Source organism: Hypanus sabinus, chromosome 10 (genome assembly GCF_030144855.1).
Source record: "Hypanus sabinus isolate sHypSab1 chromosome 10, sHypSab1.hap1, whole genome shotgun sequence".
Lineage (NCBI taxonomy): Eukaryota > Metazoa > Chordata > Chondrichthyes > Myliobatiformes > Dasyatidae > Hypanus > Hypanus sabinus.
The window spans coordinates 30,877,267-30,893,068 of NC_082715.1; the positions used below are offsets into that span (position 1 = coordinate 30,877,267).

Genomic DNA, 15,802 nt, shown 5'->3' on the forward strand with positions numbered 1-15,802 from the left:
CATGATTTCATGCTGAATAAAGGTATCACCTTGACGTCTGGTCTCGGAAGTCATTTTTCTTCTGCTGGGGAACCTAGAGCCAAGGAACACGGACTCAGGAAACAGGGTCAGCCATTTAATTTTTAGGTGCGAGCACAGGACATGGGTGTCAATTGTAAAGCTAAGTTGTGCTGCCTATTCCTAATAGCCATTGAGTGAATGCTGCAATAGATTGCTGTAATGCTTATTGGGTTGTAAATTTGATTTCACTAAGGGCATGGTGGATGCTTAGTGACTGAGTAGATTTGAGGTTGAGCCGGATAGGGTTTTTACTTTCCCAGTGAGTAAAGTGATTAAGAATCTGGTGATAAAGTGGACTATCTTATGGAAGCAGAGGTCTGAGAGACATATCATCTACTGCTGTTTCTATTTTTTATTCTCATTAACAGGCAACCATGCAGTTCAATCACTTTACAGCCCTATCTTCGGGCACCAAAGATACAGTGGAAATGCCTAACCTGAACTTCATTCTGCAGACTGCTTGTTTCTTGATCACAGAATGAGCAAGCAGTAATTGAAAATCTCCTCGACTTCTCTCTCTCTCTCAGGAGATACGCTGAAACAACCCACACACCGGACTGCTTTCACTCCAACCAAACCTGAATGCCTGACAGTCAAGAGATCTTACTTAAAGACTGCCCACTATTCAAGCAGCTTAGGAAGATCCATAATCACAACTGTGTAGCCAACCTTCCATACGTACCACTCCACGGGGCTGTTAGCTTAAGGAATCAATCATCATATGCCCATGATAATGATTATCAAAAACTTAATCAGGCAGAAAATGAGGACTCCAAGTTCTGAAAAACTCCATGAGAACAATACCATCAGAGGTGATCAGAAAAGTGTGCACCCAGCACACAGAGTGTCATAACTGAACAAGAAGTGATTTTAAAGGAAGTAATGTCAACAAATCCAGGTACCTTGAGAAATATATGATAATGCATTTTGGTAAAGGGAACAAAAGTGCAGACTATTATCTAAATGGGGAGAAGGTTCAGACATCAGATGTGCAAAGGGACTAAAGAGTCCTCATTCATGACTCGCCAGATCGTTAATTTGCAGGTTGAGTCTGTGGTAAAGAAAGCAAATGCAATATTGGCATTTATTCCAAAGGGAACAGAATACAAAAGCAAGGAGGTAATGCTGAGCCTTTATATGAAACTAGTCAGGCCGCACATGGAGTATTAGCAACAGTTTTGGGCCCCACATCTCAGAAAGGATGTGTTGCCATTGGTGAGAGTTCAAAAGAGGTTCATGAGGATAATTCCAGGAAAGAAGGGGTTAACATATGACAAACAAACATGAGGAAATCTGCAGATGCTGGAAATTCAAACAACACACACAAAATGCTGGTGGAACACAGCAGGCCAGGCAGCATCTATAGGGAGAAGCACTGTTGACGTTTTGGGCTGAGACCCTTTGTCAGGACTAACTGAAAGGAAAGATAGTAAGAGATTTGAAAGTAGTGGGCGAATGGGAAATGTGAAATGATAGGAGAAGACCGGAGGGGGTGGGATGAAGCTAAGAGCTGGAAAGGTGATTGGCGAAAGTGATACAGAGCTGGAGAAGGGAAAGGATCATGGGACGGGAGGCCTCGGGAGAAAGAAGGGGGGTGGGGAGGCACCAGAGGGAGAAGGAGAACAGGTAAACAACTAAGTATGTCAGGGATGGGGTAAGAAGGGGAGGAGGGGCATTAACAGAAGTTAGAGAAGTCACAGTTCATGCCATCAGGTTGGAGGCTATCCAGGTATATAAGGTGTTGTTCCTCCAACCTGAGCGTGGCTTCATCTTGACAGTAGAGGAGGCCATGGATAGACATATCAGAATGGGAATGGGACGTGGAATTAAAATGTGTGGCCACTGGGAGATCCTGCTTTCTCTAGAAGACTGGGCGTAGGTGTTTAGCGAAACGGTCTCCCAGTCTGCGTCGGGTCTCACCAATATATAAAAGGTCACACCGGGAGCACCGGACACAGTATACCACACCAGCCGACTCACAGGTGAAGTGTCGCCTCACCTGGAAGGACTGTCTGGGGCCCTGAATGGTGGTGAGGGAGGAAGTGTAGGGGCAGGTGTAGCACTTGTTCCGCTTACAAGGATAAGTGCCAGGAGGGCTTTGTCAGGAAACTACTTGACTTTAACAGATTATCACTCAGGCATATGATTTAGGTTTACATATGTAAGGCAATCACCTGCAAGAAACAATTAAGTTGATTATAAAATGGCTGATTCTGAAGCTATCTATTTTGTGACTCCCAAATGAATGCTATTATCACTCACTGGTTACTAACCTGCCACTCAACTTGTCAATATTAAATGCTAACCCACCGGCTGCAGAATATGCACTAACACAATTTGTAAAGCTACATTCACGCATCTAAGTCAACAACAACACACACAAAATACTGTTTTGTATCCTGATGAACGGTCTCAGTGCAAAGCATTGACTGTTTATTCATTTCCATAGATGCTGCCTGACCTGTTGAGTTCCTCCAGCATTTTGTGTGTGTTGTTCTGGATTTCCTATATCTGCAAGATCTCTTGTGTTTACTCATGCATCGAAATTCTCTATTTCATCTTGTTTTGCAATAATCTTAAGTATTTATTTAAATTAATATTAATTATTATTTTTTAAATCTTTAATGTGCCAGAAGTACTTAATATCCAAGATAAGACAATAAAGACCTTAAGAACATACACGAGGTTCTTGCTTCAGTAGGTAGCATTGTGGGGACTTTCACTGGAGGTATCTTTTCTAACTATGAAGTTCAACCAAGATCCCACTTGCCATTTTATATAGAATTCATGGTTTTCTTAGCCTTATTCAAAGAGGAGCCATGTTCCTCTTGCCCTCAGCCAAGAAAATCTGGAAATTCAATTGAAGAGCATAACTTCTTTCAGCAATGCACTTCTGAAAACCTTTTTTTAGCATTGTGTATTATTGAAACCATTTTTAAGATTTAGATTCATCACTGCCCATCCTACACATGTATTTTTCAGATTCACATCAAACTTGAGAAAGGCTGGAGGAATAAGCAAGGTACTTACAGGCCAATGATATCAAAATTCTGAGGCAAAGCTTACTCTGCACTTGGAAAGACTAGGATTAATCTGAAATAGTCAGTATGGCTTTGTTAATGATGATTCAGTCTAATTAATCTGACTGAGATTTTTGACAAAGTGACAAAATATACTGATGTTGGCAGTGTAGTTGATCTAATCTAAGTGTGCAATATTGCGTCCTTTCGCAGGTTTCCAAATGGAAGGATGATCCAAAAGGTTATAGCGCGTGAAATCCAAGGCAAACTGGCAAATTCAATTTGATGTTGGCTGCTTAACAAGAGACAGAGGATGGTGATGAAGGGTCTCTATTGTGATTGGAAGCCTGCAATCAGTGGTGTGGCACGGAGATTGTTGCTAGAACACTTCCTATTTCTCAACCACTTTTCTCCCAGCTCACCTTCACCATTCCTTCCTAATTATCATCTGCTTCATTAGTCTCATCCATAAAATGTGAAAAGCAATAGCAAATGTTCCTTACTGTCCCTTTCAGTCATAGGTTCCCAATTTGACCAGATGTTAGTCAGGAAATAAAATAAAGATAAATACTATCTATTTTTTTCATCATTTAGGCTTCCAAGGTTTTCACCTTCCCACTCCAATGTCCTCCCCACAAAGAGCTTCTCCCCTCCCCGGACAACCCCCATCTCTTGTCCAGTAGAAAGGCAGTGCACTCAGATGCGGTAACCACTTGGGATCCAATCAAAGGTGCACTTCCTCATTTAGTAAGTCCGTTTTTTGCGATTGCAAGTCACCTTTGGATACCAAAAGCATCAAGTACTGCAGGACTACCCCTTCAGCAAGTTGATCGATAATGATGGAGCTGAACTTATTGCATACCATTGTTGTGTTATACCATTGTGTCAAGACTAAGCGCAAGCCAACAAACAGAGCAAGTAATTATCTTGGACATTCTTATTGTGATTGAAAAACCCTGTAGAATACTGCAAATCCATCCATTGGAGGGGCAGCAGCATTGCTTCAGATGTGGTGAAGACTAGACCTTGGCCTCAGGGTTACCATAGGCTCAGCATCCTGTTGAAGGGGCCTGTACTAGATGCTCTGGAATTGTCCTGGGTTGGGAGCTGGTCAACCATCTCAGTGTTATCCTCCATTCTTTACTCAGTGGAAGAATAAGTTGGATCAACACAAACTACAATCATGCCTCTTAGGGACTTTGGTTATATTTTGTTTTCTTTGTGACTGTATGCTTTTCTGAAATTGTAATTTGTGCTATTTGCTGTGTGCTGTTGATAATGTGTTTTCCACTTTGGTCCCAGAGGAACACTGTTTCATTTGGCTATATTTGTGTGTGGTTGAATGATAATTAAACTTGAACTCGAACTATCCATAAATATCACAGGTTAAATTTTGTAAATACACCATTGGTTCAATGGCCAAGACCAATCCATGGGTGAAGAGGAGTTGGAAATTGAGTAGCAGGAGCATGGTAGGATGTGACTACACAGTGAAGGACATGGCTGAGGCATTCAAGCACCTTGTAAGACTGCAATGCTATGAGAAGCTAAAACCCAATAGCTTTAGGTTTCCAAAGACCAGCAAGATCATTCAAGGTGATGTATCTTGCTACAAGGTCATCTACAATAAAATGAAAAAGGCCTCTGTGCATCCCTCCCTGGACATGTTCAGAATTAAGGTAAAATGGCCACCGACGTTGCCAGCACTGAAACAACCATTCCCAAACACATCCTCCTCTTTGTCTGCCTTGTCTGATTAATTAGCCAGCATCGCTAGCACCAACTACCAACCTTTTATCCAGGCAAACCAATATTTAGTAATTTGGCATTAATGTTGCATATCTTCTTGCCTTTCTTTTCTCGTTGCTGCCATCAGGTAGAAGGTACAAGGGCCTCAGGACTCAAACCCCCAGACTGAAGAATACTTACTACCCCTCAGCCATCAGGCTCTTGAACAAAAGGGGATAGCTATACTCATTTAAGGGCTCATTTAAATTCTCTGTTTCCAGTTTCCTGATGTTTACAGTTACTGTTCTATAGAATTGATAAGTATGTATGCAGAAAAAATAATCTCAGAGTTGTAATCTCAGGGTGACATGCAAGTACTCTGATAATAAATTTTACTTTGACCTTTGAACCTTGTGTTTTTCCTAATTAATCATTTTTAAAATTTGTAAATCACCAGTCTTTTTTATTTTAGTGCAGAATACAGTATGTCCATACAGTCCAGAGAAAACAGTAGGAAAGAAACCCACTAGAATAAAGTAGTTAATATGCATAAAAGCAGACTGGCTTTCAGTACTAAATTCTTATATAAATCAGGGACTTCCTACAATGTTTTATAGGTGTAGAAAACCATTTGAAACAAGCAGTAGACAGCAAATTATTACCCCTTTAGCTAAACTCAGCTTTTAAATGTCCTTTTATCAAGAGGCGACCCAGGGGGTTACACACTGGTATGGAATCCTTGATAAAAGGACATTTAAAAGCACCACAAGCAATTTATCTGCCCCCCTAGGCAAAAAGAGATACCCTAAAAACTTTCCACCAATCTCCTGCCACGGATATGATAAGCCCCCCAGCTGCGGCATTTGACTTCCAGTCGAACCACACGCATTTTCCCACACTTTCCCAGAACTGGCAGCGGTCACTTCGAGGTAATTGCGCCTGACAGTTCTAACAAAGTCACCAGCCCGCCTACTCAAACTTTCAACCCGTCCCTGTCGCTTTTCCTCAGCCAAGCACTGCCACTCACCGAACAACTGAGGGGTCCGCTCCGCCCACGCCTCCGCCCCTTTAGGGCTGGACATTATTCCAACAACCGGGCAGAGCTCACCACTGCTGAAACATCCCAACCTGTCACTCCTCACTCTCCAAACAGTACGGACAGCCCATGGTCCCACCACCATTTCGTCAGCCAACAGCAACCACCCCACCCAACACACACACCGCGATAACCAGCAATCGCAAACCCACAAAGGCACACCAGCTCTTCGCCGCAGACACAATTTAAAGAGGGTGATCACATAGCTTCCACAGAAATCAACCCCGGACGAGCCCCCACAATGTAACCCCCTGGGTCGCCTCAGGCTCGCTCAGCTCATTCTCGTCTAGGGGGAGCAGCCTTCGGCACTGCCAAACTGGGTAATCAGCTGGTGTGGATGCTGTGTGATGTCCCCGCCTCGCCCAAAAACAGACAGTACACCATATGCGATTAAATGAGTACAATTTATAAAGGTTACTATAACTAAGTGATTAATAATGATACAGTATATATGAAGAGAAAATTAAAGAAAAGGCGCCAAACTTATCAAAGTCCAAACCACTTCGTGCACAGCCGTCGGAGCTCAATTTCTGAAGTCTTCTGGCCACCATTCGATCCCCTCCGAACTCCTCGACTCGCAGCTCAGGACCCTCCGAACTCCTCGGACTCTCCAAACAGCTCAGGACCCTCCGAGTGGTCAACCAAGCACATCTAGCTTCAATCCCCCTCCTCCTCAGAGAATCTCCCGGCCTCGGACCCCCCTTTGGGGTCCGATCCTCTCCCAGCTTAGAGCATTGCGTCCTCTCTCTCAACCCCCTCGCGCCGATCTCCCCAAAAGCCCGTCAACAAAAGCTTACAGACTCAGAAGAAAGAACATTAATCCCCATTTGGTTTACAAAGGAATACCATTCTCGTTATCAGTAAATTAGCATTCCTGCTAGTTAACAAAAAGAAGAAACCCTCTTTACAAGTGTAATATAGCATAAAAGATAACATGTATTTATGATCATTACTAGGAACATTAATATTTTGCACTGTTGTACATAAACACTCAGCAGTTACCACTACAGAACCAATGGGTCCCATTGCAAAATTTTCATGAAATTGCAGATAACCACAACAAAAAGAAAATCAATTGAATTAATTCTAGCAATAACACAGCTATCTATAACTTCCTCCTTGCCTCAGCCTGATATTTCACAAATGAATCACAATGGACACCACAGGGAATTTCTGGTGCAGTCATTCCTGAATATGCCTCCAGCCCCACTCGTAAATCTTACAGTGATTCCTCTTGGAGCCATTTCTGAAAAATCATAACTAACTCTTGACAAATAACTTTGCTATCATTCTGGCACCTTAGTAGTCCAATATGCACTGTGCTTCCAGTTTTTAAGTGTAACATTCATAGGCTGAGGTAGTAATGTTATTAGGTATATTTGTACACCTGCTCGTTAATGCAAATATCTAATCAGCCAATCAGGCCGCAGCAACTCAATGCAGCAAAGCATTGTCGACGTGGTCAAGAGGTTTAGTTGTTCTTCAGACCAAACATCAGAATGGAAAAGAAATGTGACTTTGACTGCAGAATGACTATTTGTGCCAGATGGGGTAGTTTGAGAATCTCAGAAACTGCAGATCTGGGATTTTTAAACACCGCAGTCTCTAGAGTTTACAGAGAATGATGGAAGAAATTTTTTTTAAAATCCAGTAGGCAGTAGTTCTGTGAGTGAAAATGCCTTGTTATTGAGAGAGGTCCGAGGAGACTGGTTTAAGCTGACAGGAATGCAACAGTAAGTCAAAAGTTCAAGTTCATTTGTCATTCAATCATACATGAGTACTCATGAATACTGCCAAATGAAACAGCATTACTCTGGAACCAAGGTGCTAAGAACATATAGCACATAATAAGGTATGAGGAAAATACAGGTACACAAGAAGATATAGTCCAAGAGCCTGAATCTATGAATGTAGTAGCAACTTTCAAACACAATATGGCTTGTCTTCTGCCAAGTGAACACTGGGGGGCAGCACCAAATTCAGCTTGGACACTGCATCACACTGCCTCTGGCACACCAGTGGAACGCACCGACTCCAGTGCTTCAAATAACCACACGTTACAACCGTGGTGTACAAAACAGCATCTCTGAACGCATGACACATCGAGCCTTGAAGTGGATAGACTACAGCATCAGAAGACCATTTGTTATGATCATGGTATTACTAAACTAACCAGTCCAACTTCTATTTCATAACCGTTTCACCTTAAAATTTCTTACATTTTCTTAGCATTTCTTTGGCTTAAAAAGGGGGCTTCTCATTTTACCCTCTTCCACACTGAGGAAGAAGGCATTTGACTTCTGTCATGGTCCTGACCGTTAATTCCCCATTTTCTCCTAATTTCCTTTGATGGTGGCACACCTGGTTTTCATCAAGACCTGCAGTACAAGAACCCCGGCTTTGCACCCACTAGTTGCCAGATTGTTGGTTTTGCCAGTGTGGTAATTAACGTTTCCCAGCCACTTAGGATTGTGTGTTCTAAGTTTTGCTTCAGTACTGAGATTTATCTGTGCAACTCAATCTCTTCAAGTCAAGGTAAGTTTTCTTAGTTCAACTCCAGTTCCGAGGTTTATCTGTGAAACTCTGTCTCTCCAAGTTAAGGTAAGAATTCTAAGTTTACCCCAGTACCGAGGTTTACCTATGGAACTCCATCTCTCCGAGCTAAGAAAAGCTTTGTCTGCCGCTTCCCTTTCTATGCTCTGTGTCAAGATAAGTTCTGCCTGCCTCCTGCTTTCCTGCACTCCCTCCTGTTTGCCGTTCAACGGTCATGCCCACGTCTGCATCCTAACTCAATCTTCGTGCCTGTGTCCTGCGTTTCGGTTCGCCTCGTTCACTGCAACAACTTCAAGATCACAGTACCCAAGTTTCTGATTATAAATTGGATCTGGCTGCAATCTAAAAACATTACAGCAATGACAGAAACCTCAGATACATTCATTTAAATGAAGAATCAAGTCTTTCCACCTAAGGTCACGCACGTGCATTCAAAATGCACGACAGTTTATATGATCATTTTAATGAATAAGTGTTCCATATTCAGCAGTGTCTGACTTATTAAAAGTGGGAACTTTTGAAGCTGAAAAGATCTGAAGTGTTATTTCTTAGTAAAAAGTGCTAGGAAAGAATTTGGAACTTGTTTAAGCTATTTTCATATGCATAATTCACTTGATAGTGATTCCCTTTGCTTCCTGAGATGAGGCATATTTCCCTCAACACAAAGCATGTTGAAAGATCATTGGATTTTCTATATGCATGCTTTCATTTGCCATTATGATGGAGTTTCAGATGAAGGAATGGACCAAGGATAGGCAGTAATTGAGAACATTTTTCAGAAATACGCATGCTTAAGGATATTCCCCAACCTCCTGTAAAATCTACTGCTCAGATTATACTTCTAGTTGATATACGATGTACAAAATAGTGGAAAGTTTACGATACACATGGCTTTACTAAGGCTGATCTGGGACTATGTTATACTTTAATTGATTATGTGCATTGAAACAGGATTGTATTATCAAATAAGTATTTTGATCTACTCTGCAGTTTAGTAATCATTTGGGAAGCAACCCTCTACAAATCAACACAAGAGTCAGAGAACTCGTGACTTGCTGGATGCATATTTATTAATTTTTTTTCGCTTCACTGTCAAGGATGGGGTTTATTAGAGGTGGTGCTGGCTCCCACAAGTCTAACATCTTTACTGCAAGCTTATCCTCCTCCTCTTCCAACTTGAGTTTGAGTGCAAACGGTATACTGTCAGGACAGAGCAAGAAATGACATCAGTGAAGCAATCCCTGAACAAGTTCAAGATCTTTTCACCATTGGCTAGATTCATTCCAAAAAGTGAAGAATGAACAAATCTGTCCTGACTGTGAGATCACAGTCAGTTTCACCCCAATCTACTTCCTCAATCCCTTTTTAATTTACAGACTTGTTATTGTGGTTTGAAGCTATTTATACTGAGAACTTTAGTCACCAGACCAGGCAACTGGAAGGCATAGTAATGTAGCTAATACAGCTACTGTCCCACTGTGCCAGAGACCTGCGTTCAATAATGACATCAGTTGAGTCCTTGCCAAGTACTAAAGACCTGTGTTGGCTAACTGGCTGGTGTGTTCACGGATATATTCAAGCTCAGGGTTGTATGTGGTGACATACGTGTACTTTGATAATAAAACTTACTTTGAACTTTAAAAATTTTGAGTTCGTGTGTTCTCCCTGTGATTGTATAGGTTTTCTCTGGCTGCCTCCGTTTCCTCACGCATCCCAAAGTTTAGTTGGTAAGTTAACCAATGTAAATTGTTGCTAGGGTCCAGGTGAGTAATGGAAACAATGAAGAATTGATACATTGTGCCGAGATTGTAAAAACTGAGTAAATGGACAAAATAAACACAAGAGATTCTGCAGATTCTGGAGATCCAGAGTAACACACACAAAAAGCTGGAGGAATGCAGCAGGTCAGGTAGCATCTATGGAGAGGAATAAAGAGTCATCATTTCAAGCTGAGTCTCTTGATCAGGGCTGGAATGGAAGGAGGATAAAGCCAGAATAATAAGAAGGTGAGGGAAGAGAAGGAGTATGATGCACCATCAATAACTCTGAGACGTGGGTTAAGGTAGGCTTTTATTGGCTGGAAGAAAGCACTGTCAACAGCAAGAGACCACCACACAACATCTTGGAGACTGAGGGAGGAGCAGTGCCTCCAATCGCCTTTATACCGGGGTCTGTGGGAGGAGCCACAGGAGCAGTCAGCCGCGGGGGTGGGGGGGGGGGGCGTGTCCAGACAGGTATATGCAGTTCACCATAGAGTACAAGCTGGAAGGTGATAAGTGAAGACAGGCAAGGGGGAAGGTTGGTGGGTCAGAAAGAGGGATAAAATGAGAACCTATGAGTTGATAGTTGGAAATGATAAAGGACTATAGAAGAAGGAATCTGACAGGAAAGGAGAGCGGAGCATGGGAAAAATGTGGATTAGTATAAAGGATGACTGATCATCAGCACAGACTCAAGGAGGCCAAGGGGCCAATATCCATGCTTTATCTCTAAAACTTGTTCCACAGTCTATCACCCACTGGTTGGAAAAAAAAATGCCAGATTTTCAATCATCACTCTAACAACCTAACTTACAACATATGTTCTCGACCTATTGACTCATTCATCATATTGAACAATCATAAGGCTCAATTTTGCCAATTGGTTTCATTGGTTTTCAAACGATTGCCCAAACCCTTGACATTTTCCCTTGTCCCGAGAAAACAAGCTCAATTGATTTTGTCCTGCAATATAACATAATAATACAATGGTTCCAGCTCCAAAGAAGGCCATCTGCCACATTGAGACCATACCAGTTCCTTCAAAGTGTTCTGCCACCGTCAGAGATATCAGGACCATTGTTCTCACCTTTATCAGAACTATTTGGTGCATGTACTGTTTTTTGTTCTGCTAAAATATGATCCTTTCACATTTCACTGTCTAAGATTTCATTTTCTATTTGCCTGCCCTTTCTGCCACTCTCTCCATGTTCTTATAGTTTCTTACTGCCCTCCACAGAGTTTACCACACCTCCAATTTTGCACAACATTTCCAAATCATCAAATATGCTGGACGAACTCAATGGATCATGCAACATCTACAGAAGGAAATTGCTGTTGGTACCCTCCAAAAAATATGCTGAGTTCCTCCAGCACTTTTTGTGATGCTCCGTATTTCAGTATCCATGGTCTCTTGTCTCTCCATTTCCAAAATATATATAGTTTTTTAAACAGTAACGCTGGTCCAGCCACTGACTCTTGGGGAATAACATTCCTGAATAAGCTGAAAAACAACCTTTTATGACTCTGCCATTTTCAGCTCTGATATTTCTACAACAGTGTTGTAGAAGTTACTCTATGGACCTCAAATTTGCTAGACAGTCTTTTCTGTGGTACTTTGGAAAATACTTTATGAAAAATCATTTAGATAACATCTGTTTCAATTCTTTTGTTAACCTTCTCATTGTCTCAGCAAAAAAAAAAATCACAGGTTACTTCATTTGTCTTGCTTAAATCTGTGTTGGATGTTGACTGGTAACTCGAGCTGCTCTGAATGACTGTTTTCACTGGATTATTATTTTTAAAAAGCTCTCTCCTACACCCCCCCCCCCCACAAAGGTTACATTGGTCAGACCCCACTTGGAGTACTGTGCTCAATTCTGGTCGCCTCACTATAGGAAGAACGTGGAAACCGTAGAAATGGTGCAGAGGAGACGTACAAGGATGTTGCCTGGGTTGGGGAGCATGCCTTATGAAAACAGGTTGAGTGAACTCGGCCTTTTCACCTTGGAGTGATGGAGGATGAGAGGTGCCTTGATAGAGGGGTACAAGATAATAAGAGGCATTGATCATGTAGATAGTAAGAGGCTTTTTCCCGAGGCTGAATCGGCTAGCACGAGAGGGCATAGTTTTAAGTTGCTTGGAAGTAAGTACAGAGGAGATGTCAGCGGTAAGGTTTTTACACAGATAGTGGTGAGTGTGTGGAATGGGTGGAGGCAGAACCGATAGGGTCTTTTAAGAGACTCCTGGATGGCTACATGGAGCTTAGAAAAATAGAGGGCTATGGGTAAAGCGTAGGTAGTTCCAAGATAGGGACATGTTCAGCACAGCTTTGTGGGCCAAAGGGCCTGTATTGTGCTGTATGTTTTCCATGTTTCTAATACGTCCTGTGTGTACATGAACTTCTGACTTACGTTTCTTTTCTCTTGGGTGCCTTGCTGATGCCTTTCTTCAGTCTGTCTTGTTCTCTGACAGAGAAAACATGAATATTGCTGTTTAAAGAGATGACTGTTTCTCTTTACAAAACACCAGATCTTTAAGGTTGTTACAGTCAGGAGTAATAATGGGAACAAGCTCCCACTACCTATTAAATGCTCCCAATGGCGTGCGCCTCAAATAGCTTCTGACAGCCAGTCCATCTCCTGGCCTTCACATGTAGCTTGGCTACTAAGACCAATGGAAACCGTTTCTACTGACAGAAGGGGCAAAGGCAGGTTACTGGTGCCTTAAAACCAGATCCTTTGGGCAGGTGGAGCTCATCAGCTAGGAGAAGGAAACTCTGATCTTAAGTCCTCACTACCTTGCGGTTATACCTGTTCATGGGGAAGGCTTCAGGTGTAAACTCCAAGGGAAATGTCCAGAGCTGGTATCCCTAAAGCAGCCCTACACTGAGTTTGATACTGACTGGCAACTCCTGCTGGAGCCAAACTGTATCCACCTCTGGGTTCATCGGATGCATGGGGGGGGGGAGCTTGCTACCTGGGGAACAGCTTGCTCTCCATATTGTACTGTCCAGGTTTGTATATCTAGACAGCTAGGATGCAATTTTGTTGGTCAACCCTGACTGACGGAGGCCTCACACAAAATGCCATTGCTTTATTTCTTTTTATGTTTTAATTAATGTCATGATGATCTGTTGGGTGAAATTTATGGTTGCTTTATGATTTATTATTTGAAAATATTTTAGTTCAGGATTTGATTAATTGAACAGAGCCATGAAATAAAACAAAGATAATGCTCTACAAACCAACAAATCATTTGGAATGCTTTAAGTTCCTAAATACACACACAGGACATTCCATTGTGTCCATAATAGAAGACATAAACCTACTAGCAAGGGATGTAATGCCAATGGTGAAATTGCTAAGTACTGTTAGCTAATCCACAGTGAATCAGCTACTGGGAGTACCCATATACAGTCATATGTCCTCTCAGTCAAGTCAACAATATCCTGCACTATTACAAAGGAAAATTATCTGAAATCAATTGTAAAAAATAACTGTGATTTTTTTATTCTGTTGAGCTGCTCAGGTATGCACCATACCATATGACAGGCATGATTAAGACTCACCTATGTCTGATGAGGAAGGTTTCAAAAGCCACCAGGTTGATACTTTATGTTAACATCCAATAGTTTCCTTCACTATAAAATGAACTCAAACCTGTATTGCGCTCAACTTATCTAAGGAAAGATGTTATTGGAGAGGGTCCAGAGGAGTTTCGCGAGAATGATTCTGGGAATGAAAGGGTTAACATATGAGGAACGTTCAATGGCCCTGGCCCTGTACTTGCTGGGATTCAGAAGCGTGAGGGGGAATCTCATTGAAACCTGTCAAGTATTGAAAAGCCTAGATAGAATGAATGTGGAGAGGTTGTTTCCTATAGTGAGTGAGTCTTGGATCAGAGGGCAGAGCCTCAGAATAGAGGGACAGCCATTTAGAGCAGAGATGAGCAGGAATTTCTTTAGAGGGTGGTGAATCTGTGGAATTCATTGCCACGGACAGCTCTGGAGGCCAAGTTGTTGAGTATATTTAGAGGTTGACAGGTTATGGGTTAGTCTTGATGTCAAAGGTTACAGGGAGAAGGTAGGAGAATGGGGTTGAGAGGGATAATAAATCAGCCATGATGGAATGGCAAAACAGACTCAATGGGCTAAGTGGCCTAAATCTGCTCCCATGTCTTATGGTTTTAATTAGGATCAATCTTAGGGATACAAGTTTCCTCTTAAAATCTTTCCCTTGTAGTGGAAAGTAGCACTGAGATTAATTACCATTGCTCAAAGGTAGTCTAATATTTCAAAGTTATGTCACAATTTTACCATGGTTTTTCTTTTTATTCGGAATCTCAAATCTGTAATACCAATTCCAAACTCTTTGGTTGCTGTGCATCTCCCACAGTCATTGAGTCTTTTCTGCAAGTGACAGCAGTCAGTGAGCAATATATAGGTCTCAAAATTAGGACAAATGGCCGCTTCACCCCACCCTACCCTCAGATTTCCAGATAGATTTCTATCAGGTTATGCATCATAAGGTCTTTTCCGTAGTCTTGCAGTATCTCAGACAATCAGATGCAATTAAAATCAGTTTAAATATCTATTTTTGAAATAATTACTGTATATTTAAAAAAATAAATGTTTAAAGAATTTCACATGATGTAAGTACATTCATATCATTAATATTAATAATTGAAAATTTTAAAAATAACCTTTTGATGCAAGTTAGTAGCACAATTAAACTGAAAGGGATAGGCCAGTTTAGTTGCTTTGGCTACCTCAAAGCTAAGGGTCTGATGCCAAGTGCCTGCTGCTGGACCTTGTATGAGAGGAGCTTTGCCAACACATTCCATGCTTTTGTGCATTGACACGGACCATACAAGTTAGAACTGTCAGCCTATCAAAACAATCTGATCTATCATATTTTCCATGATAAGAACATCAGAAATACACAGGACTTGGTATTTTCTCAAACATAGTAGAAAAAGATGGATTCCAGTTGACCAGGAGCCCAGCAATATTTTACTTATTTCCTCTGAGGGTAGAATATTCCAATCTTAATTCTCTAACAGGATTTTCAATAGCTTTAAAAACAGTGGTGGAGTGTGAAAGCTACCACCATCATCCTCTTCCCCCAAATGGCTGGTCCGTTATTACATAAATAATAACGTACCATCCAGCTTTTATCTCCACTGTGATTTTCAACATCACTGGTCTGAAAACCGAATAAACCTTTTACTAACCTTGCTTCCCTTGAATCTGAAGTGGTAACACTCAGCCTGTGTTTTATGCTCCACAACACACTAGAGCTCACAGGTTAATCTGCACACTGAGTTTTCTTTGCTTTTCCACACTCCACATTGACTAATCTGTAATTTATTTACACCTACAGACTGAATGGGGTGAATGACTTAATTCTGTTCCTATGCTTTTATGGTCTAACACTTTAACTATGGGACGGTATGGAGATGAACCATAAGCTTCAGAGACCTGACATAAATCAATAGCAGGGGTCATCACTCAATACCTTACAAGGAGCATGCCCACAGCTGGATTTCTCTGGTAGTTACATCTATGAAGACAAGACTTCACCAAC

The 15,802-nt window shown here is 41.6% G+C and overlaps 1 long non-coding RNA gene across 1 annotated transcript; it reads right to left on the reverse strand.

Annotated features, from left to right (window-relative positions):
* Positions 1 to 7,022: 7,022 nt before the first annotated feature.
* LOC132400272 (uncharacterized) lies at positions 7,023 to 15,526 on the reverse strand. Its single transcript, XR_009514203.1, has 3 exons — positions 15,450 to 15,526; positions 12,629 to 12,682; positions 7,023 to 9,657 (listed from the first exon to the last, which is right to left on the reverse strand). It is a non-coding gene; the product is annotated as an uncharacterized LOC132400272 (long non-coding RNA).
* Between the last annotated feature and the right edge of the window lie 276 nt (positions 15,527 to 15,802).